The 21,942-nt window shown below is 45.7% G+C and overlaps 1 long non-coding RNA gene across 1 annotated transcript; it reads left to right on the top strand.

Annotated features, from left to right (window-relative positions):
* Positions 1-15,447: 15,447 nt before the first annotated feature.
* On the top strand, positions 15,448-18,780 carry LOC117595574. Its single transcript, XR_004576819.1, has 3 exons — positions 15,448-15,604; positions 15,817-15,889; positions 18,410-18,780. It is a non-coding gene; the product is annotated as an uncharacterized LOC117595574 (long non-coding RNA).
* The last annotated feature ends 3,162 nt before the right edge of the window (positions 18,781-21,942 follow it).

The following is a 21,942-nucleotide window of genomic DNA, read 5'->3' as shown; positions in this document are numbered from 1 at the left end:
ATGTCCTTCCTCATTGGACAGCGAAGAAACCAACGAGATTCATCCAACATGTCACTATGCCAACGAAGAGTCAATAAAGTGAAAAGTTTAGAGGAATAAAACCGATAGGGGCGAATAGATCTGGGCGAATTGATGTGGAGACTTTAGGGTTAAAACAACTATGTTGATTGTAATGTACAGCGCTGTGAAAACAAATTTCCCTTGGGGGACATTAAAGTCTAATCTATATCTAAGGTGACTAAGAGCAGTTAGACAGGAAGAGAAGTCAGCGAGGAGGTAGTGGAAGGACGGTAGGTCATTCTGACGTTTTGATTCCCATCATTTTCACTCAGACGCCCCCAAAGCCCACCCCTATGAGCCTGCAGTGAGTCAGCTAGCAAGGAGCCAAGGAGGGCCAAGCTGGCCGGGAGGAAAGGGAGCAGTGGGTCATAGGGCTTGGAATGCATGGAGTGTAGGATGGAAGGGGCAGAGTCAAGTGATAGAAGGGAGAAAGATTAAGGTAATGAGAGAGACGCTGGGATGGAATAGAAGAGAGCAGTTGGGGGAAGACAAGCGAGGGCTGCGGTGATGTAAGACATGGGTGGGGGGGTGGGGGTTGACAGTGTAGGGGTGGATGAAAGAGAAAGAGAGGAGGCAAAGTGTTTAGATGACTGGTAACATTAGTCAACAGACATATGTGTAGTCATTTGGGTGCCTGTTTTCAAACAGGGAGAGAGACAATTCCAATAATCCTGGGAAAATGTGCATATAATGAGTGGCTGCTAGCCTCCCCACATAATTTGGGTAGGACCAGACACCGGGAAACTCCCGATGGCCAGTCAGCCCTGGTTAAATCTTATTTCCCCAGAATGTTTTTTTCATGTGCATTTTAGTCATCACCCTGGAATGTATTTGTTAATGAGACAAACATTGGTAAAGATTCACCACATGTTGGTCCTATATGGACATCACCAAATTTGCACTTGCTTTTGTAATGGATGTCAATGGTAAAGTGAATATAGACTTTTGGTCAAAATTCAACTATACAAATCACACACCATAAATTAATATGTTGTAACAACAAATGTTTCAATGTGAGTTACAAATAGCATATTACAAAATATGTGATTTTACAATTTGCTGTTGCAATGGATGACAACTGTTAAGTGAAAGCCCATCATATTTTATGTCCTATCACTTTTATTTTGTGAGTGAGGTTTCAATTCAAGGGCTGTACTTTCCATTCCGTGGAGCCCACAGTATATGTCAATCATAAGCCCCTCCCCTGCCTCCAATTTCCAAATCAGCACTCAATTGGCTTGACTGTTTTCAAAGCAACCATCCGATCACCAATGTAGTGTGGTGGTCTCTTTCCAGAGAAAGTTTCGTTGCTATCTCAAAGCCCCTCAAGTGAAATTCCCCCTTTTCTAAAATAATAGAAAAAACTATAGATTACGATAAAATATGACTTTGTGTGTGTGTGCTAAGATTCCGTTAAAATACATAATCGTTATGTATTTCACTGAAATAATTAACATTACATTTTCTAAATTATTCTTTCCGTGTTTGACGGAAAGAATAATAATTTAATATTATTAAATTATTTAAAAAGTCAATATTATTAAAAAATTATAATTTAAAAAGTCAGTTTAATGTATATTAATTTATCTGGGCATTTTTTGTCCAGCAGAAATAAATATAAGTTGGTTCACAATAAATGCAAGCAGAAAATGTCCCTGATCACTCGTTGTGTAACTCTGGAAGTCATTCATTTTCAATGGAACATTCAGAAAAGGTACGTTTCCCATGAGATGCTGCATTGTGGTGCGGTTAGTGAAAAGCATTAGTTCAATATTTTCAACTCGTGCATATGGTTTGTTGACAGAAGTTCAAGTTCCCAATGAATGGAGTGGTCATAGCATGACCATAGCCCAATAGACATTGGGAAGCTAAATTAGAAAATATGCTAAGTAAAATAATTCAAGTGGCTACAGTAAACCATTAAAAAACGAGTTAGGTAATACTGTACAATGCTAACCATTCTGCTCTAGCTGAATCACCAGCACCTATTTTTCACAGCTAAATATAATATCACAGTCAACTGACCAATCCTGCTCCAGGTAGCATTTTCGTCCAGGTAGTAATGCATTTTGGTGTATAGAGCAGGTTCTCTAGAGACTGCAAAAATAATCTTCTCCATACTTCCAACTTTACTGCCTTGCCAAAGCACATGTGCGTTAAGTACAAAACAATAAGTAAGCTACAAGTACGCTAAATTCCGACGCATTTGGTGGACATCGGGCGTCACTCCAGAGCCTGGCAAAGCGTTCGGGGCTGCTGAACGTATATTTTAGGAGCGCATTAGTGATGGGAAGTTCGACCCTTTCTACTGACTCGGATCTTGTCGAGTCGTTCGGTAAATAGTTCGAATCTTTGGAGTTATTTCGTTCATTTGAGTCAGTAATTCCTAGTTGAGGTAAACTGAAGAGATTTCACCCCATGCTTCCCGAAGCACCTCCCAAAAGTTGGATTGGCTTGATGGGCACTTCTTACATACCATATGGCCTGGGGTTGAGGGATAGACTTCCTTCTTTAAGATCCCTTTTACCCTATACAAATGAGTTAGTGATTACTGAGTTCCAGATCTCTGCTCGGTTGTATGGTGGGGGGGTTTTGAAGTCAGGGTGGGGTGGCGGGTAGGCAGGCCAGTGGTGTGGAGGGGGTTTGGTGTTTTGCGGTCCTTTGATGTTCCAGTGGCTGTTGGCCGTGTCCTCTCCAAAGCAGTGGGTGGGTTTGAGGTTCTGTGTTCTGAGGTTCTGTCATAAGCGACAGCCTATGTCGTCTCATGCCTATAGGGCCGGTCCTGTGGAGATTGGTCAGAAAAAATGAATAAGAAAATACATTTCCCATAATGTGAAATTCACATAGCCTTGTATTATCTGCAACCCACTCTCTTCCCTTTGCGTACATATAACACGGGTTTATATTTCACAATTTCGTGCTATGCATACGCCAAAGTACTTTTTTGCGTGCAGTTCAGATGCAATCTCCTCCAATTAAGAACAATGGTGAATAAATGCGATATTAAAGTTTTACCTTTACCCTTTTACGTTCTTTCAAGAAAAAAGTTCATCTACGGCTTTTAAACGATTAGTCACTCTTCGGGAAATCCGTGCCTAGATGATGGTGACGTCAAATAGGTTTCAGTTGGTGCGTGTCAATGAAACGATTTTATTGACCACCATTATTATTAATGGGAGGAGATCGCGTCTCAACTGCAAAAAAGGACTTTGGCGTATGCATAGCACGACATTGTGTGAACCCGTGTTATACACTCACCTAAAGGATTATTAGGAGCACCTGTTCAATTTCTCATTAATGCAATTATCTAATCAACCAATCACATGGCAGTTGCTTCAATGCATTTAGGGGTGTGGTCCTGGTCAAGACAAATCACCTGAACTCCAAACTGAATGTCAGAATGGGAAAGAAAGGTGATTTAAGCAATTTTGAGCGTGGCATGGTTGTTGGTGCCAGAAGGGCCGGTCTGAGTATTTCACAATCTGCTCAGTTACTGGGATTTTCACGCACAACCATTTCTAGGGTTTACAAAGAATAGTGTGAAAAGGGAAAAACATCCAGTATGTGGCAGTCCTGTGAGCGAAAATGCCTTGTTGATGCTAGAGGTCAGAGGAGAATGGGCCGACTGATTCAAGCTGATAGAAGAGCAACTTTGACTGAAATAACCACTTGTTACAACCGAGGTATGCAGCAAAGCATTTGTGAAGCCACAACACACGCAACCTTGAGGCGGATGGGCTACAATTCTCGAATTTTCCATCATGTTTTTCACAATCCTTTGGGATTCGCTCCCCCAGCCACTACTCATCATGACTCAGCATATTCTCTGAAATGGAAAGATTTCCTTATATATGGGCTCACTCATCCTCCCAAGATTTTGCCAAGACAGTCAAGGACAAGCTACAGGTCCTTCTGTCCTCAATATGAGATAACAACAACCACTCATTGCACTGACCATGGGAACAATAGTTCATCACTCTCTCTTAACCATTAAACTGTTTGGGAAAATAATATGAGCCCTGGTTAAATGGGGCCGCCCTCCCGTGGGCTCACCACCCACAGGAGGGACCATAAGGGGCCGGTGCGAAGTGGATCGGGCGGCAGTCGAAGGCAGGGGCCTAGACAACCCGATCTCTGGACACGGAAACTGGCTCTAGGGACGTGGAATGTCACCTCGCTGGCGGGGAAAAAGCCTGAGTTAGTGCGTGAGGTTCAGAGGTTCCGATTAGAGGTAGTCGGGATCACCTCTACGCACAGCTTGGGCTCTGGAACCACACTCCTTGAGAGAGGATGGACTCTTCACCACTCTGGAGTTGCCCATGGTGAGAGGCGGCGGGCTGGTGTGGGTTTGCTTATAGCTCCCCAGCTCTGCCGCCATGTGTTGGAGTTTACCCCGGTGAACGAGAGGGTCGTTTCCCTGCGCCTACGGGTCGGGGATAGGTCTCTCACTGTTGTTTGTGCCTACGGGCCGAACGGCAGTGCAGAGTACCCGACCTTCTTGGAGTCTCTGGGAGGGGTGCTGGAAAGTGCTCCGACTGGGGACTCTATTGTTCTACTGGGGGACTTCAACGCCCACGTGGGCAATGACAGTGACACCTGGAGGGGCGTGATTGGGAGGAACGGCCCCCCTGATCTGAACCCGAGTGGTGTTCAGTTATTGGACTTCTGTGGTAGTCACAGTTTGTCCATAACGAACACCATGTTCAAGCATAAGGGTGTCCATCAGTGCACGTGGCACCAGGACACCCTAGGCTGCAGGTCGATGATCGACTTTGTTGTCGTCTCAACTGACCTGCGGCCGTGTGTCTTGGACACTCGGGTGAAGAGAGGGGCGGAGCTGTCAACTGATCACCACCTGGTGGTGAGTTGGATCCAATGGCGGGGGAGGAAGCTGGACAGACTCGGCAGGCCCAAGCGTACTGTAAGGGTCTGCTGGGAACGTCTGGCCGAGTCTCCTGTCAGAGAGATCTTTAACTCACACCTCTGGCAGAGCTTCGACTGGATCCCGAGGGAGGCTGGAGATATTGAGTCCGAGTGGACCATGTTCTCCACCGCCATTGTCGAAGAGGCCGCTCGGAGCTGTGGCCGTAAGGTCTCCGGTGCCTGTCGAGGCGGCAATCCCAGAACACGGTGGTGGACACCGGAAGTAAGGGATGCCGTCAAGCTGAAGTCCTATCAGGCCTGGTTGGCTTGTGGGACTCCTGAGGCAGCTGACGGGTACCGACAGGCCAAGCGGGCTGCAGCCTGGGTGGTTGTGGAGGCAAAAACTCAGGCCTGGGAGGAGTTCGGTGAGTCCATGGAGAAGGACTATCGGCTGGCCTCGAAGAGATTCTGGCAAACCATCCGGCGCCTCAGGAGAGGGAAACAGTGCCCTACCAACGCTGTTTACAGTAGAGGTGGGCAGTTGTTGACCTCAACTGAGGATGTCGTCGGGCAGTACTTCGAGGATCTCCTCAATCCCGCTGTCATGTCTTCCATTGAGGAAGCAGAGGATGAGGGCTCAGAGGTGGACTCGTCCATCACCCGGGCTGAAGTCACAGAGGTGGTCAAGAAACTCCTCGGTGGCAAGGCACCGGGGGTGGATGAGATCCGCCCTGAGTACCTCAAGTCTCTGGATGTTGTGGGGCTGTCCTGGTTGACACGCCTGTGCAAAATCGCGTGGCGGTCGGGGACAGTGCCTCTGGGATGGCAGACCGGGGTGGTGGTCCCTCTTTTTAAGGAGGGTGTGTTCCAACTATAGGGGGATCACACTTCTCAGCCTCCCCGGGAAAGTCTATGCCAGGGTTCTGGAGAGGAGAATACGGCCGATAGTAGAACCTCGGATTCAGGAGGAACAGTGTGGTTTTCGTCCGGGCCGTGGAACACTGGACCAGCTCTATACCCTCTACGGGGTGTTGGAGGGTTCATGGGAGTTTGCCCAACCAATCCACATGTGTTTTGTGGATTTGGAGAAGGCATTCGACTGTGTCCCTCGCGGCATCTTGTGGAGGGTGCTTGGGGAATATGGGGTCCTGGGTCCTTTGCTAAGGGCTGTCAGGTCCCTGTACAACCGAAGCAGGAGCTTGGTCCGCATTGCCGGCAGTAAGTCAGACTTGTTCCCAGTGCATGTTGGACTCCGGCAGGGCTGCCCTTTGTCACCGGTTCTGTTTGTAATTTTTATGGACAGAATTTCTAGGCGCAGCCAGGGGCCGGAGGGTGTCAGGTTTGGGGACCACACAATTTCGTCTCTGCTCTTTGCAGATGATGTTGTCATGTTGGCCCCTTCTAACCAGGACCTTCAGCATGCACTGGGACGGTTTGCAGCCAAGTGTGAAGCGGTGGGGATGAAAATCAGTACCTCCAAATCCGAGGCCATGGTCCTCAGTCGGAAAAGGGTGGCTTGTCCACTTCAGGTTGGTGGAGAGTGCCTGCCTCAAGTGGAGGAGTTTAAGTATCTAGGGGTCTTGTTCACGAGTGAGGGAAGGATGGAACGGGAGATTGACAGACGGATCGGTGCAGCTTCTGCAGTAATGCGGTCGATGTATCGGTCTGTCGTGGTGAAGAAAGAGCTGAGCCGCAAGGCGAAGCTCTCGATTTACCAGTCGATCTACGTTCCTACTCTCACCTATGGTCATGAGCTTTGGGTCATGACCGAAAGGACAAGATCCCGGATACAGGCGGCCGAAATGAGCTTTCTCCGCAGGGTGGCCGGGCGATCCCTTAGAGATAGGGTGAGAAGCTCGGTCACCCGGGAGGAGCTCAGAGTAGAGCCGCTGCTCCTCCACATCGAGAGGGGTCAGCTGAGGTGGCTTGGGCATCTTTTTCGGATGCCTCCGGAACGCCTTCCTGGGAAGGTGTTCCGGTCCCGTCCCACCGGGAGGAGACCCCGGGGAAGACCTAGGACACGCTGGAGGGACCATGTCTCCCGGCTGGCCTGGGAACGCCTCGGTGTCCCCCCGGAAGAGCTAGAGGAAGTGTCTGGGGAGAGGGAAGTCTGGGCATCCCTGCTTAGACTGCTGCCCCCGCGACCCGGCCCCGGATAAGTGGAAGAAGATGGATGGATGGATGGTTAAATGTTTTATCAATTAACACTCAATTGATATACAGGTGATCACATGAGATGTTCTGTCTACTCTTCATCAGGTTAATGTGAAATAACATTTTATGAAAATATCCCTACACATCCCCCCTCTGGGACTTCTAAGTCCCACAATCTAGACCTGGATGCGGTAGGTGAGGAGGAGAACTCAGTTCCTACAAGAGAGTTGAAATCAACCCAATTACCTAAAACAATCTCCTCTGTCAACCACCGCTCCGGAGGCTGGAAGCCAAACCTCTCCCTCCCCATTTGGCTGGGAGGAAGTAAAAGACTTCCAACCTGACCAATCAAGTGAGTGTGTGTAAGCATGTGCAGATTTCTTTCAGAGCCTTGCAAAATATGTTGTTTCAAATGATTACATATGAATGGAATATAAACTGATTATACAATGAGTATAAATTGCATAAAATAAATCATACATCATTTGAATGATAATCACTTTAATCAAAGAGAGTATGAGAATATAAGTAAAATAATGAAAATAATAAACCATCTAATTCTCCAAGCAGTACTCTCTTTGTACTAGGTTGGCTACCAGCCAGGAACTTGAAACCTTCAGTAACATTGGAGAACAATCCAATTCAGCACAGAAATCAGCCCCTTTGACACAAAGCACAATTATAGGGTCTTGGGTAATGATAATGTCAACATGAAACATTTGTTCACCTATCTTCCTAGGATATTTGTTGTCCTGCAATACCTATAACAAAAGAGTTACATTTTAGTTTTGACTTCCCGCTCCATTTAGAATTTGTGTCACAACCTCTATCCCAATACATGGCAAAGTCTGAATTTAACTGGGAAGTTACTCCCTAGTCTTCTCCCTTCACCTGGCACATTGTCCTTTTGTTGTTATTGTCTGTTGACGTTTTGACCCAAAGGCCTCTTTGCTTTTGTCTTGATGTTGTAAATACTTTAAGAGAAACTCAATCACATCTTCTTTGGCAGTGAGCCACTCTGTGCCTCAGATCTGTTGCTCTTTTGTCTCACCATTGATGTGTTCCAGACATAACAAGGTCAGGCCTTCTGCCATCTCCCCCAAAGAAACGTTCATGAATCAGGTTCTGGAACCCAGAAAGTGCCGAAGGGAATGGTTGCAGGAGGTTTCACTTCACACCATTGTTCCCAAATCGTCTCCATGCATTGAGTCAGAGGTCCATGACACCATCCCCATAGGAGAAAAGAGAAGACAAAAACACTACTTCAGTTTACCTATTCTCCTGGGCCCTTACATCTGGGCTACTGCCATACTAAAATAATACTCAACTATTAGAGATGGTGGGACCATTACTTAAATGTCAGACAGATAAACAAATGTTTCAGATGTATAAAATCAATACATATAATTCACAACAAATACAAAACAATTATCAATTTAGATTTAAAATAACAATATGAATTATCAGTGCCCTAATAAAAACTTTTTTGTCCAAGTTATGTTTCCACCCATGTGAATGTATTTTTGGTCAATAGGTTCCTAATCACAAAATCTGTAAAAACTGTTTTCTTGGTGCTATAGGGGTATCATTTTACAAAACACTGTTTCACATACATTTCAAAATGGGCTAAACTAGCTGGAAGTACAATAGCAATGACCGAATAAACAATTTAATCAGGATTTGCCAGAACATTTCTAAGACTCAAACATAACATTGATATAAAAAGTGTATTAAAAATTAAAATAAAACTCCCCTCTCCTCTCTTATTTCCCCATGTCCAGTCAAGTGGCTCCTGGCTGTTACAGTCATGGATGTAGGAGCCTCTTTGTTCTGCATGCGTCTCTCCATTCCTCCAACCTATCCTTGACTGTGGTGCAGCTGGAACCATCAGTGTCCAATATTCTTATTCTGAAACCAAGGCAGTCTCTCACAGGTCTGGGCTTGGTTTGGCCTTGGACTAGGTATATTAGGGTTGCAGGATTCAGGACTCCTACTCTGTGAGAAACAAAGATGGAATCTCGCACAACACAAAGTTAAAACCTTGACTGGAATGTTTAGCATTAACTTACTGAATTTAAATGTATGTGTTAATCAACAATTTTAAACCCCAATCTAATGGCTATCTCTTATAAATGTCCTAAATTGGGAATTACCATTTTACCAATGTTAAATAAATGTAGCACTCACTTTCTTTACATTTAACACTGGCCAGTTGATTCTAATTTGACATGTCTTTAGATGAGTATTTAGATGAGCTAAATTTTCATACAATTTTGTGTACACAGAATTATCCAATTGGAATGGGAAAGCAATTGCCATTTTAATATTACAATATAGAACCTGATTTTGCTCTATTTTAATCTATTTTAATATTGGGAATCTACTTCCCTGAATTTCAATTGGCGTGTCTGTCATCTTTTGCACCTCTCTCCTAGAGTTCTCTGTGTTCTGGATTTGGATGCTGAGAGTTACTCCCTACTTTCTGGGATGGCAGCCAAAAGCCATCTTATCTTATCCAATTGGGCATTGTTTAAATGCCACGGCCTACCTGAGCATTGTTTCTGACCATGTCCATCCCTTCATGACCACCATGTACCCATCCTCTGATGGCTACTTCCAGCAGGATAATGCACCATCTCACAAAGCTCAAATCATTTCAAATTGGTTTCTTGAACATGAAAATTAGTTCACTGTACTGAAATGGCCCCCACAGTCACCAGATCTCAACCCAATAGAGCATTTTTGGGATGTGGTGGAACGGGAGCTTCATGCCCTGGATGTGCATCCCACAAATCTCCATCAACTGCAAGATGCTATCCTATCCATATGGGCCAACATTTCTAAAGAATGCTTTCAGCACCTTGTTGAATCAATGCCACGTAGAATTAAGGCAGTTCTGAAGGCGATAGGGGGTAAACACAGTATTAGTATGGTGTTCCTAATAATCCTTTAGGTGAGTGTATGTACGCAAAAGGAAGAGAGTGGATTGATTATCCGATATAGAATCTAAAAAAACGTGTCCTTTTTTTAAATGTATTAAGTAGCCAGACAAACAGCCATAAATATGTGATCATTTGCCATTAGGCTAATCATAACATTTCAAGCTCACATTCAAGAAACATCAATAAAGACATAAAATCCAATTGAATTGATCAAGCCTAGTTATATAGCATGTGGTTAGAGACATGGACTGCCATAAAACAATTTGTTCAGGATAGACAAAAACTTTGCTGGCTACAACCTTCAGTAGCTATGTTATAGTAAGCCTAAAATTAAATTGTTTATGGTTATACTGGGACTATTTCTGGTGAATTCTTTTTTTGGGTAATCCGTGCATGCTTTTTTGGGTAATATAGATCACAACCCCTTGGGCAGTAAAAGAGGAGGGGTTTCCACTATTCTCTTGTTTTTTCACTTGACGAGAAAGCCACTTATCGTCACCTATATTTAATGTTATAATGTTATATATAGGTGTAATTCACGAATGAAAGAAAAACGAATGTTGTTGTGCGGAATATGAAATGAAATAGCTTTGGCAGTGTAAAGTTAATATTTAGTCTCGCTAGAAATTGCTCCATTCTTATGACTATTCTAAGTAGTAAGTTAGTAGATACTAACCCGGAGTCCGGGCCAGCCCACTCCTCATTCACCCCCAGAGACGCTGAGCATTTATCCAATCACCGTCTACTTTCGGAGCACTGAAAAAACTGTTCTAAGCAGCCCCATTGAAGTCAAGGGACGCTCGGCTTCAACAGGGAAATGTACTGTGACGCTGTGGGATTGTATGAGAAGAAAATCGAGTCAGCCGACCTGTAGCTGATTCTTAACTAATTAGTTTTAGAAATGAATGTGTTTTAACGCATTTTTTGTCTATAAAATCTTTACACAATAGTACATATTTTACCATATTTTTTTTTTACATTATAGGGGAAGCCGAGCTTCCCTTGCAGTCTTAAAGAAATCCCCACTGGTGTACACGCATATGTGTGCATACGCAGGATTGATGATGCATTTTTTATTCTAATATTTTGGGGGCCAGGGCATAATTTTTGTTTTGGTGGTGACTGGTATGGACATGGGTGCTCCCGGAAACCCAATGCTGGACGAGATGTTGGTCGTGGTCTGCTGATTCTGAGGGATCTGGGCTGTCTAAAGATGTGACACTGACGTCTGGTTGGTCTGAGTCGTCATGTGGTGATAGGGCTGGTATTATTTCCAATGCAGGTAATGTTTCTGGTGTAGTGGGTGGTTTGGGTGTAATTGGTGCTTATGACCTTGGTGCTTATGTTGGTGCAGTTACTGTTCTTTGCTCTTATGCTGGTGTCGTGTCGGGGTGTTCCTCTTTGGGAATGAGTCCTGTTGGCATAAGATGTTGTGCCCTTCGTTCCCACTGATGTTGCATTTCCTTTTCTTCGTGCAGACTTCGGTGAGGTGGCCCTGTCCACAGTTCTTACACCAGATTACTGTGCAGTCTGCTGTGAGGTACTGTAATGCCCTGCAGTTCCTGTACACTTTTGGCATTCCATAGTAAAACAACTGCCCCCTGTTGTAACCAAGCATGATGATACAGGGCAGGTGCTGAATGGCTCCAGCCGGGTCTCTTCTGAGTAGGATGTTGCATTCTCTTGCTCCTGTCCATACCCCATCCTAATTATGGATCCATTGGACCTCCGATTCCACCTGTGCGAGTCGTGCTAACCATGTGCTTATGTCATCTGAAACTGTCTCATAGTAAAAGATAACAGTGACAGGTGCATATTGTGGAAAAGTACACCATCATATATTCTAGATTAATTACACAGAAAGTGAAAATTTCAAGCCTTTTTTGTTTCAATGTTGATGATTATGGCTTACAGCTCATGGAAATCAAAACTCCTGTATCTCAAAATATTAGAATAAAAAATGTATAGTACAGAAATGTCAACCTGAGAAGAGTTCAGAAGGTGGCTAAGAAAGTGCTGCTAGCTATACCCTCTCTGTTCCCCCATAAAATGGCCATTTATATGGATTCTGCACATTCTAGTGAGTCATCCTCAAAGCAATGTCCCAATTTACATAGTGTCGTTTTTTGTTATAAGGCAATTTTTCATAGGCCAAATTTGGGTATAGAGTATTGTACTGGAGCCAGTGGAGTGGGTGGTTAAGAATGTGCTGCTAGCTATACCTTCTATTCTCCCCCATGAAATGACACTTTATATGGATTCTATACACCCTAGTGAGTAATTCTGGAATGCTATGTCCTACTTTCAGAGACTATTTTTTGTTAGAAGGCAATATATTTAACATAACGGCCTGTACATTTTATGCTTTAAAATTGTTGTTTAATAAAAAATTAAAAACATTATAATTTTCCATTAATTGTTCTTTGCATTCATTAGAGAATACAGTTTAATACAGTTTACTACGTTTTTCTACCTACTATTTACTACCTACAATTTACAACGTTTAGAATGAATTACACACCATACAATATGTTGACATTGGCACTTTTATTCTGAAGGTTTCCACATAATCATTTGATTATGATGTCATTGTTAGTGCTGCTGGCAGAATACTAGTCCAAATGCAGGGTATATTGCAACCCTAGGTCACTGTAGCAAGCAGGTCTTGGGCTCATAACAGGCAATCAGCAACACAGAAAACAAATAGTTACAAAATAAGTTGTGGGTAGATTGTATTGTGATTTCTTAATGTCTGTTCTATTTTGCTTTGTTTTGTGTTCCAGCCCGTTGTCTTATTTACAACCCTGCCTGGTTCCTGGAGAAGGGAAAGATAGTGCTGCCCATGGGTCTACTTCTGCACGTAGATAACCCTTTGTTATACACACTAGGTTAGCTGGGCGGGAGTCACCCATGTGTTTTGGTAAGAGCTAGGAAAGCTGGTTAGGGACTAGACCGGATTAGGAAGGATTAGAGGTATAGAAGCGTAGGGACCTCTTTATTGTTTTCATTGATTGGACCCCGTTCTCTAAGTCCCTTCTCCTACCTTCCCTATTGTGTCTATTGTGTTTTGGTGGGATGGTTGTTCCTGTAAATGGGTATGTTATGGTTTTGTTTAATTAATAACTAACCTGCCCCAGGGTGGGGATACCCCTAACTTCTGACTGTCGTGTCTTATTTAATTGGTTGCACCTCCACACCTCTGCGCGGTCCATACCTTGTCATCTTGTGCGTTAGCACGGGTACCTACATCTCCACCTCAGACGAGAACCACCCGAGGGGGGGTACGTAACATGGGGGCTCGTCCGGGATCTTTTGGACCGGCCTGTGCCCGCACTCCTTGTTAGGGGATATGGATTGTGTAGTGGGTGTAGTGGCTAAATGTTGGGTGTGAATTCATAATGGCCATCTTTAACATAAAGCTTTTTCTGGATAATCCCACATGGGAGAGGTTTGAGAGTTGTAGGAGAGTGGATTTGGAGGCTTTGGCAGACCATTTTGCTATATCTGTGCCAAGGAGCTTTGTTAAGGCAGAGGTAAGAGCAGTGGTGTTAGCAGCGCTGCTTGAACAGCAGGTGCTGGTTTTGCCTCGACCTGTGGTGGTAGAGGTGGTGGATGTTCCGGGGACCCCATGTAGGCCCGAGGATGAGGTTGAGTATAAGGCCCCGGCCACCTTGCCCCGATTTGATCCTCTCTCCCCAATGCCTACTACTGTACATTTTCAGATGGAGGCAGAGGAGAGAGCCCAAATCCGAAAGGAGGAGCAACATCTCAAGTTGGAGATACGCCGACTGGAGTTGGAAACAGAAAGGGATTTAAAGATAAGGCAGATGGACTTTGACCTGCGCAGAATGGAATTAGAGGTAGAGTCTGCGAGGCTGGCTGCTATTCCTGCCGTTCCCACTGGTGTATCTTCCACCCACGGATCTGCCCATACCTTTGATATTAGCCGGCATAATGCTCTAGTTCCCCAATTTCGTGAGTCTGAGGTGGACTCTTATTTTTGTGCATTTGAACGCATTGCAATGGCTTTGAATTGGCCTAGGGATGTATGGCCCTTGTTACTGCAGTGTAAAATGTCTGGAAAAGCACAGGAGGTGATGGGTACTCTCTCCCTTGCAGATAGTCTTAATTATGACATAGTAAAGGCTACTGTGCTCCGTGGATATGAGCTTGTGCCAGAGGCATATAAACAAAAGTTTAGAAAGCACACCAAGTCCTAATTTGTGTTAACACATAAAACGATGTTCCCCACACCCTGCAGTGAAAATAGAATTATTGTATCCTCTCCTCTCCATAGTCCCCACCGTAATCCCGGTAATATACGGCCGACTCCAAAGGAGGAGCGGGCGTGTTTTTATTGTCATTAAGTTGGACACGTAATTGCGGACTGTATGGCTTTAAAACGTCACCGCCATCCACCCCTAAACCACCCAAAAGTATGGGTCTTATTGGGGTAACTGATAAGAGCTCTGGAAAGAAGAGCCCAGGGGTGGTACTAGATCGTCCTGATCCCACATATGACCCGTTCATATTTAACAGCTCTGTTTCACTGACCGGTGATTCGAGAGATCAGAAGACAATTGTTATATTGAGAGATACGGGTGCGGCTCAGTCTATAATTATTTCGAGTGTTCTTCCCTGGACGGAGGAGTCTTATTGTGGCTCTAGAGTATTGTTAAGGGGGATCGAAATGGGTTGTATACCTGTTCCGTTACATAATGTACATTTGGTTTCTGAGCTAGTGAGTGGATATTTCCGAGTGGGTGTACAGTCGGAGCTTCCCGTAAATGGGGTTACTCTGATTATGGGTAACGACATAGCGGGGGGGAAAGTAGCGCCTGTGTTAGAGGTGCTAGACAAACCTGATGCTCAGTCTTGTGGAGATGTTTTGGCCACTACGTTTCCCGAAGCATTTCCAGCGTGCGCAATTACGCGCGCGCAGTCGCAACGCTTAGGTAACATGGTGGATTTAGCTGACTCTGTGCTAGCCCCTATGTTTAATGGGGAAGATACCCCGTGTTCTACTCCTGTGTTCCCAAGGAGTTCCTGTATTGTAGGTGGCAAGAAAGACAAGACCATGGCTTTCTCTGGGGAATGTTTAAGGTTACCGGTTACTAGGGAGAAGCTAATAGCTGCTCAGAAAGATGTTGGTTTGGCAAAATGTTTTTGCTCCGTATTAGAGCTGGGGAAGGCTAAAAGGAAAGGTGTTACTTTTTATATCGAGAATGGTCTTTTGATGAGGAAATGGACTCCCTATGTTGATCTAGTGGAGGATTGGAGTTCCGTTTTCCAGATTGTAGTTCCTGCCACGTTTCGGACGAATGTGTTGTCCCTTGCGCATGATATTCCTTGGTCTGGTCATCTAGGGTTGACTAAAACCTTTGATCGGATTATCCGTCATTTCTTCTGGCCAGGAATGAAACGGGATGTGGCTCGTTATTGCCGTACTTGTAGTACGTGCCAAGTGGTGGGGAAGCCTAACCAGGTTATTTCCCCGGCGCCTCTCTGCCCGATTCCGGTCATGGGAGAGCCGTTTGAAAAGGTTTTGATTGATTGTGTTGGTCCGTTACCAAGAACTAAGTCAGGTAATCAATTCCTATTAACAATAATGTGCACTGCTACTAGATACCCAGAGGCGATTCCAATGCGTACAATCACCAGTAAGGCGGTTGTGAAGGCTTTGATTAAGTATTTCTCTACCTTTGGATTTCCCAAGATCGTACAAACAGATCAAGGAACTAATTTCACATCGAGTTTGTTTGTAAATGTGTTGAAGTCCTTGTCCGTTTCCCATCAGATGTCTAGTGCTTACCACCCTGAGAGTCAAGGTGCTCTGGAACGTTGGCATCAAACCCTAAAAGCCATGTTACGTAAGTACTGCCTAGACACAGAGAAGGATTGGGATGAGGGGGTGCCGTACGTGCTGTTTGCTATTCGGGAGACCGTGCAAGAGTCTCTTGGGTTTAGCCCGGCTGAACTAATTTTTGGTCACGCCGTGAGAGGTCCTTAAAGGTATTGAAAGATCAAATTCTGGCCAACGATTCGGTTGGGTCCTCTATTAAGGTACTAGACTATGTTAGTCAAGTCCGAGAGAGGTTACACGATGCCTGCGCTTTAGCCAGACAAAACCTATCTGCAAAACAAAAGGCCATGAAACGCCACTTCGATATCAAGTCTGTGTCTCGTTCATTTCAACCTAGTGACCAGGTCTTGGTGTTATTGCCGGCGCCCGGATAATCTCTTGCTTCCAGGTTCTCTGGACCGTATGAGGTGGAGCGGAAGCTCGGTGACACTGATTATGTTATCAAAACGCCTGACCGTAGACGCCCATCTCGAGTGTGTCACGTTAACATGCTTAAAGCATACCAGGTGAGACAGGGTATTGAAAAACCCATTACTCTTACGAGTCGTGTGGTGTCCTGTGCTGCTTCTGTGAGCGTAGGTATTCACCCAGGGGTCGGTGTAAACGATGAGGATGGGGTGGTAATGAGGAATACTTCTGAGCAGTGCGCTCGTTTAAGTAATTCGGAGATGTTAGTGTCCCTCCAATCTCATTTGTTGCATTTGACGGATCAGCAAAGGGCTAATATTGAGTTACTGATCACTGATTTTCCAGGCCTCTTTAAGGACATTCCCAGTCGTACGAATGTGTTGGAACATGATATAAATGTAGGTGTTGCTGTCCCAATTAAACAGCACCCCTATCGTGTACATTTTTCCAAGAGGGCCATGATGAAGAAAGAGGTGTCTTATTTATTGGAAAATGCGATGGCAGTCCCCAGTGGCAGTCCTTGGAGTTCCCCCTGCCTACTAATTCCAAAGCCTGACGGGACTCAGAGGTTTTGCACTGACTACCGGAAGGTGAATAATGTTACTATACCTGACTCATTTCCTTTACCCCGAATGGACGATTGCATAGACACCATTGGCTCAGCTGCTTATGTCACTAAGCTTGATTTGTTAAAAGGCTACTGGCAGGTGCCTTTAACCCCTCGTGCTTCTGAGGTGTCTGCTTTTGTAACCCCTGACAGTTTCTGCCAGTACACCTTAATGGCGTTTGGAATGAGGAACGCCCCTGCCACATTTCAACGTTTGGTAAACATTGTATTGGCTGATGTTCCTGATTGCACAGCATATCTTGACGACCTGGTGGTTCATTCCACTACCTGGCTGGATCATACGAGTACCTTAAGAGCGGTGTTTGCAAGATTGGCCAATGCTTCTTTGACCCTTAATTTAGCCAAATGTGAGTTTGGAAAGGCCACGATGACCTATTTGGGTAAAGAGGTGGGGCGGGGTCAGGTTCGTACAGTGACAGCCAAGGTAGACGCTATTATCCGTTTCCCTGCCCCTGTCACTCGTCGGGAATTATGCCGATTCTTAGGCATGACCGGTTATTATCGTACTTTTTGTCGGAATTTCTCTACTGTTGTCGCCCCGATGACACGGTTACTCAGCCCTTCAGTGTCCTTTGTGTGGACTGCTGAGTGTCAGTCTGCCTTTGAGGCGGTGAAGGCTCTGTTATGAACTTCTCCTGTTCTTTCTGCCCCTGATTTTGAGAAACCGTTTAAGTTGGAGGTGGATGCCAGTTCCGTGGGTGCAGGCGCTGTATTGTTGCAGGAACATGATGGTCTGGATCACCCCGTTTGTTACTTCTCTCGCAAGTTCAGCAGCTGTCAGTCCCGTTATTCCACTATTGAGCAGAAGACCCTAGCCCTGTTGTTTGCTTTACAATATTTTGAGGTTTATGTTGGATCCAGTGTGTTGCCGGTTGTGGTGTACACAGACCACAACCCGCTACTATTCTTGAGCCGCATGTATAACCACAACCAGCGGCGTATGCGTTGGGCTCTGGTTGTCCAGGGCTATAACTTAGATATTCGTCATATAAAGGTTACCGCCAACGTAGTACCGGACGCACTGTCCCGCGCCTACTCTGGAAGTTAGACGACTAAGTTGGGGTGAGGGCCCGGTATTGTGTTGGGGATTGTATGTTATCGGACTTGCTATGTGTTATGCTTCTCGTGTAGGCTGTCCGAGTGTTTACGTTTTATTTTTGGAAATTTTTTTTGGGGGGGGGGGGGCGTGTTACATGTGCCATGTTTTCCTTCCTGCCTTCCTTGTGCGAATGATGTGTATGTGGTTTAGTGATGTTCCCAGTGTGTGAGTTGTCTGGTATTCCCAGGTGCGCGGAGTTGCTGCTGACGAGCAGGGGCGTGGTTTGCCTGGGGTCCTGGCAGCTGGAGATGATTGAGGGCCTGATTGACCATAGTATATATGTAGTGTTTGCCTTGTGAGCTCGAGAGGGGCTTTTTCTTGTTTGACTATTTGTGGGTAGATTGTATTGTGATTTCTTAATGTCTGTTCTTTTACTTTGTTTTGTGTTCCAGCCCGTTGTCTTATTTACAACCCTGCCTGGTTCCTGGAGAAGGGAAAGATAGTGCTGCCCATGGGTCTACTTCTGCACGTAGATAACCCTTTGTTATACACACTAGGTTAGCTGGGCGGGAGTCACCCATGTGTTTTGGTAAGAGCTAGGAAAGCTGGTTAGGGACTAGACCGGATTAGGAAGGATTAGAGGTATAGAAGCGTAGGGACCTCTTTATTGTTTTCATTGATTGGACCCCGTTCTCTAAGTCCCTTCTCCTACCTTCCCTATTGTGTCTATTGTGTTTTGGTGGGATGGTTGTTCCTGTAAATGGGTATGTTATGGTTTTGTTTAATTAATAACTAACCTGCCCCAGTGTGGGGATACACCTAACTTCTGACTGTCGTGTCTTATTTAATTGGTTGCACCTTCACACCTCTGCGCGGTCCATACCTTGTCATCTTGTGCATTAGCACATTAGCACGGGTACCTACGTCTCCACCTCAGACGAGAACCACCCGAGGGGAGGGACGTAACATAAGTCAAGTTTATTATTTGGTTCAATAAATAGTAATTATCTGGGTTAATCAAAATTGATTCTAAAGTTGGCTTTCAGAGTCTCAAAAAAAAATATCTCCCGACCCACAACAAAATCAATCTCCCTACAAAAACAGCGGCAAACATTCATACAGCCACCCCCATATTTGGTCAGCGCCACACAACTGACCTCTTCGACACCTCAGCAATTCGACAAGAACACCAGCATAGGAACTCGGACCTGGTCATACCCAGCCCATTTGCTTAGCCTTTCACACATACTCCCGTCTAAACTCAAACCATCCACCTATATCGCCACATGCCAAACACTGAAATGTTTTTTCCGTGAGCAAAATGGAAGTGGCCCTACCCCCTTGGCCAGTCATAGCCAATCATGGCTGAAGATATGGGTTGGAGTTGACTTCAGCAGTTATTCGCCCCGACCTCCACAATGCGACGGGTGAAGGCTCCCACCCATTTCGATCTCATTCTCCTCTTCGATCTCCAACAGCACCACTGGTTCCATCAGGGTAGGATCACTGGCTACCGCGCCTTCCACTTCTCTCTGTTCAGTCCTAGTCTCTGGGTTTTCCTCCTTGACCCATATCCCTCTCCTCCACTCCTCATCACTGTCGCTTTCGGGACCTTGCTCCGCTGGCTAGCTCCTTGCCAGAGCAGGTTTGTAGCCCAGGGCCACAGGGACACAACTCTGTATGATGAACATTCTTAGGAGACTTAGATGCATCTAGTGGTGCCACAGAGCAAACAGGCTTACTGGGGCCCAGTCTTACAACCACCTGATAAGGTGTTGGAAGCCACAGGTCTTGGATCTTGTGTCGCCCTGTGAATTGTCTATTCCGCAGATAGACCAGCTCCCCTGGTTGAAGAACACTGTCCTTCACCGGTGGTCCTGCATTCCTACGGCAGACCACTGCCGCCTGCTCCATCTCCCTTCCAGCATCCTCATACGCCACTTGGAGCCTCCTCTGGTGGCCCTGTACCCATTCTGTCATACCCCCCTGAGCATCTTCTTGCTCCTCTCTTCCCAGCTGCACATCCAAGGCCACACAAGGGGCCCGTCCAAACAACACGAAGTAAGGGGAATACCCTGTACTCTGGTGTTCCGTGGTGTTGTAGGCATACACTATTTCCAGAAGGTATTCTACCCACCTCCTTTTCTTCTCTGAGGGCAACGTCCGGAGAAGGTTATGCAGTGTTCTGTTAAACCGTTCACTCTGGCCATTTCCCTGTGGCCTATACACAGTTGTTCTGCTCTTCTTCATTCCATACTCCTTGTACAGGGCCTGGACGACTCCCGCTTCAAAACATTTCCCTTGATCAGAGTGAAGTCAGGCGGGGACCCCATAGGGCTGGATCCAGTGCTTCACCAGACACTTAGCCACTGTAATGGCCCGCTGGTCACGCGTAGGCACTGCCACTGTGAACTTTGAAAAGACGCCTGTAAGAACTAAAACATTCTCCTGCCCATCCGACGAGGGCTCCAGAACCTTAAAATCCATTGCGTTTTCCGGTCCATCCAACTCACTATCTGATTTTGTAAACACATGTGGGCATTGGCCTAGTAGCTGTCTGGCTTGTTTATCCTGTTCTGCTGTAAAGCCTGCAAACTGTAACTGAGCTGTCTCCAGGGGTATCTCCTTACTATTTCCTAAGTTGATATGCTGTTCCATCAGTAAAACCTGTTCTTTCCTAGAACCCACTCTCTCAAATACCACTCAGGCAGCCTCCCCAGCCACAACCTCAAATGGGTAAATCGAAGCTAGCCGTGTCTGAGGCTTAAGGTTCACATCTACAGTGTCTACATTAAAAATGGGCACAGCTAATTGCCCATTACTAACCCTTACCACCGCACTAGGCACTACTAACCCTCCTAGTAAAACCCCCTTGTTGCTCCCTAAGGCCTCAACTAACACTGGGAAACCGGACGAGATCCCTCCCTGTACACACATAACTGGGACGAAACACATTGACCCAGCAGGTACAATAAATGGGACAATGGTTTTTACCAAATCAGTGGACATTGGCGGCATAAACTGCTCAGATTTGCACACTTCGAAAGCGGCCCTCTATTCTTGGTCCCCAGAGACAAGGCCCAAAACAGATCCATTTCGAGGAATTAATATCTCATAACATTCCTTAATCACATTCATGCCACATTCAGGCATGGAACTTCTACTTTGTGTGCCCTAGCCACAAGATCCACCGGGTCCTTCACCACCAGCACCCCTCTCTTTTGTATGGTCCTGCCTAGAGCCTCAACATCTATCTCAAAATAACCAAGATAAGGAAGGGCCAAACTATTGGCCACCCTCAACGCAAGCCACCCACAGTCTGTTTATCATTTACAACCCTTTGAAAAAACAAATCCGGAAATATGACTCTAAAAGATACTTCACTTTGACCCCTCCCATAGACACTTCTACCACTGGACTCTGTCCCACTAGATATTCATACCTTCCATCCTACTTGCTATTATGACCGTCTGAGCCTGATCACAGGGGGTGAGAGTTTCCCTGTTGTTCAGCTACATGGGCAGCCTCTTCCGCCATACCCGCTGACCACAGCAGGAGTGATATCCTATCGGCAGTGGAAGCAAGCGTTTTGACCAGTGACCATGCAAAGCCTCACTTGGCACTTCTGACTCATGAAAAAGTCCATCCTGGCACATCCTGCATGGGCCTTTCACTAACAGGATAGGGAAGCGGTTGATCCTATCATATTTCATATCATTCACAGGCCTGGGGACTTCTGGATGTTTTTTACACTTGGTGCTGTTTTTTCTTTATTTTCTTTGGTGTGCCAATCGCTTTGCTCCTTTTCTGGGTAGATGAGTCCCCTGGCACCATCCCACCCAAGGTCCTTCAGACACTGGTGCTTCTGACCCAGTGCTGCTGCATCACACTGGTGCAGAAGCCATGAGTTACTGACAGCAATGTCAACCGTCTGCCAAAATATGCCCAGGTACCACTGGTGGGAATTTGCTGGAGTGCGATACTG

Source organism: Esox lucius, chromosome 14 (genome assembly GCF_011004845.1).
Source record: "Esox lucius isolate fEsoLuc1 chromosome 14, fEsoLuc1.pri, whole genome shotgun sequence".
In the NCBI taxonomy this organism is placed as follows: Eukaryota; Metazoa; Chordata; class Actinopteri; order Esociformes; family Esocidae; genus Esox; species Esox lucius.
Note: the sequence above shows the minus strand (reverse complement) of the source record. Positions and strands in the feature narration are given on the sequence as shown.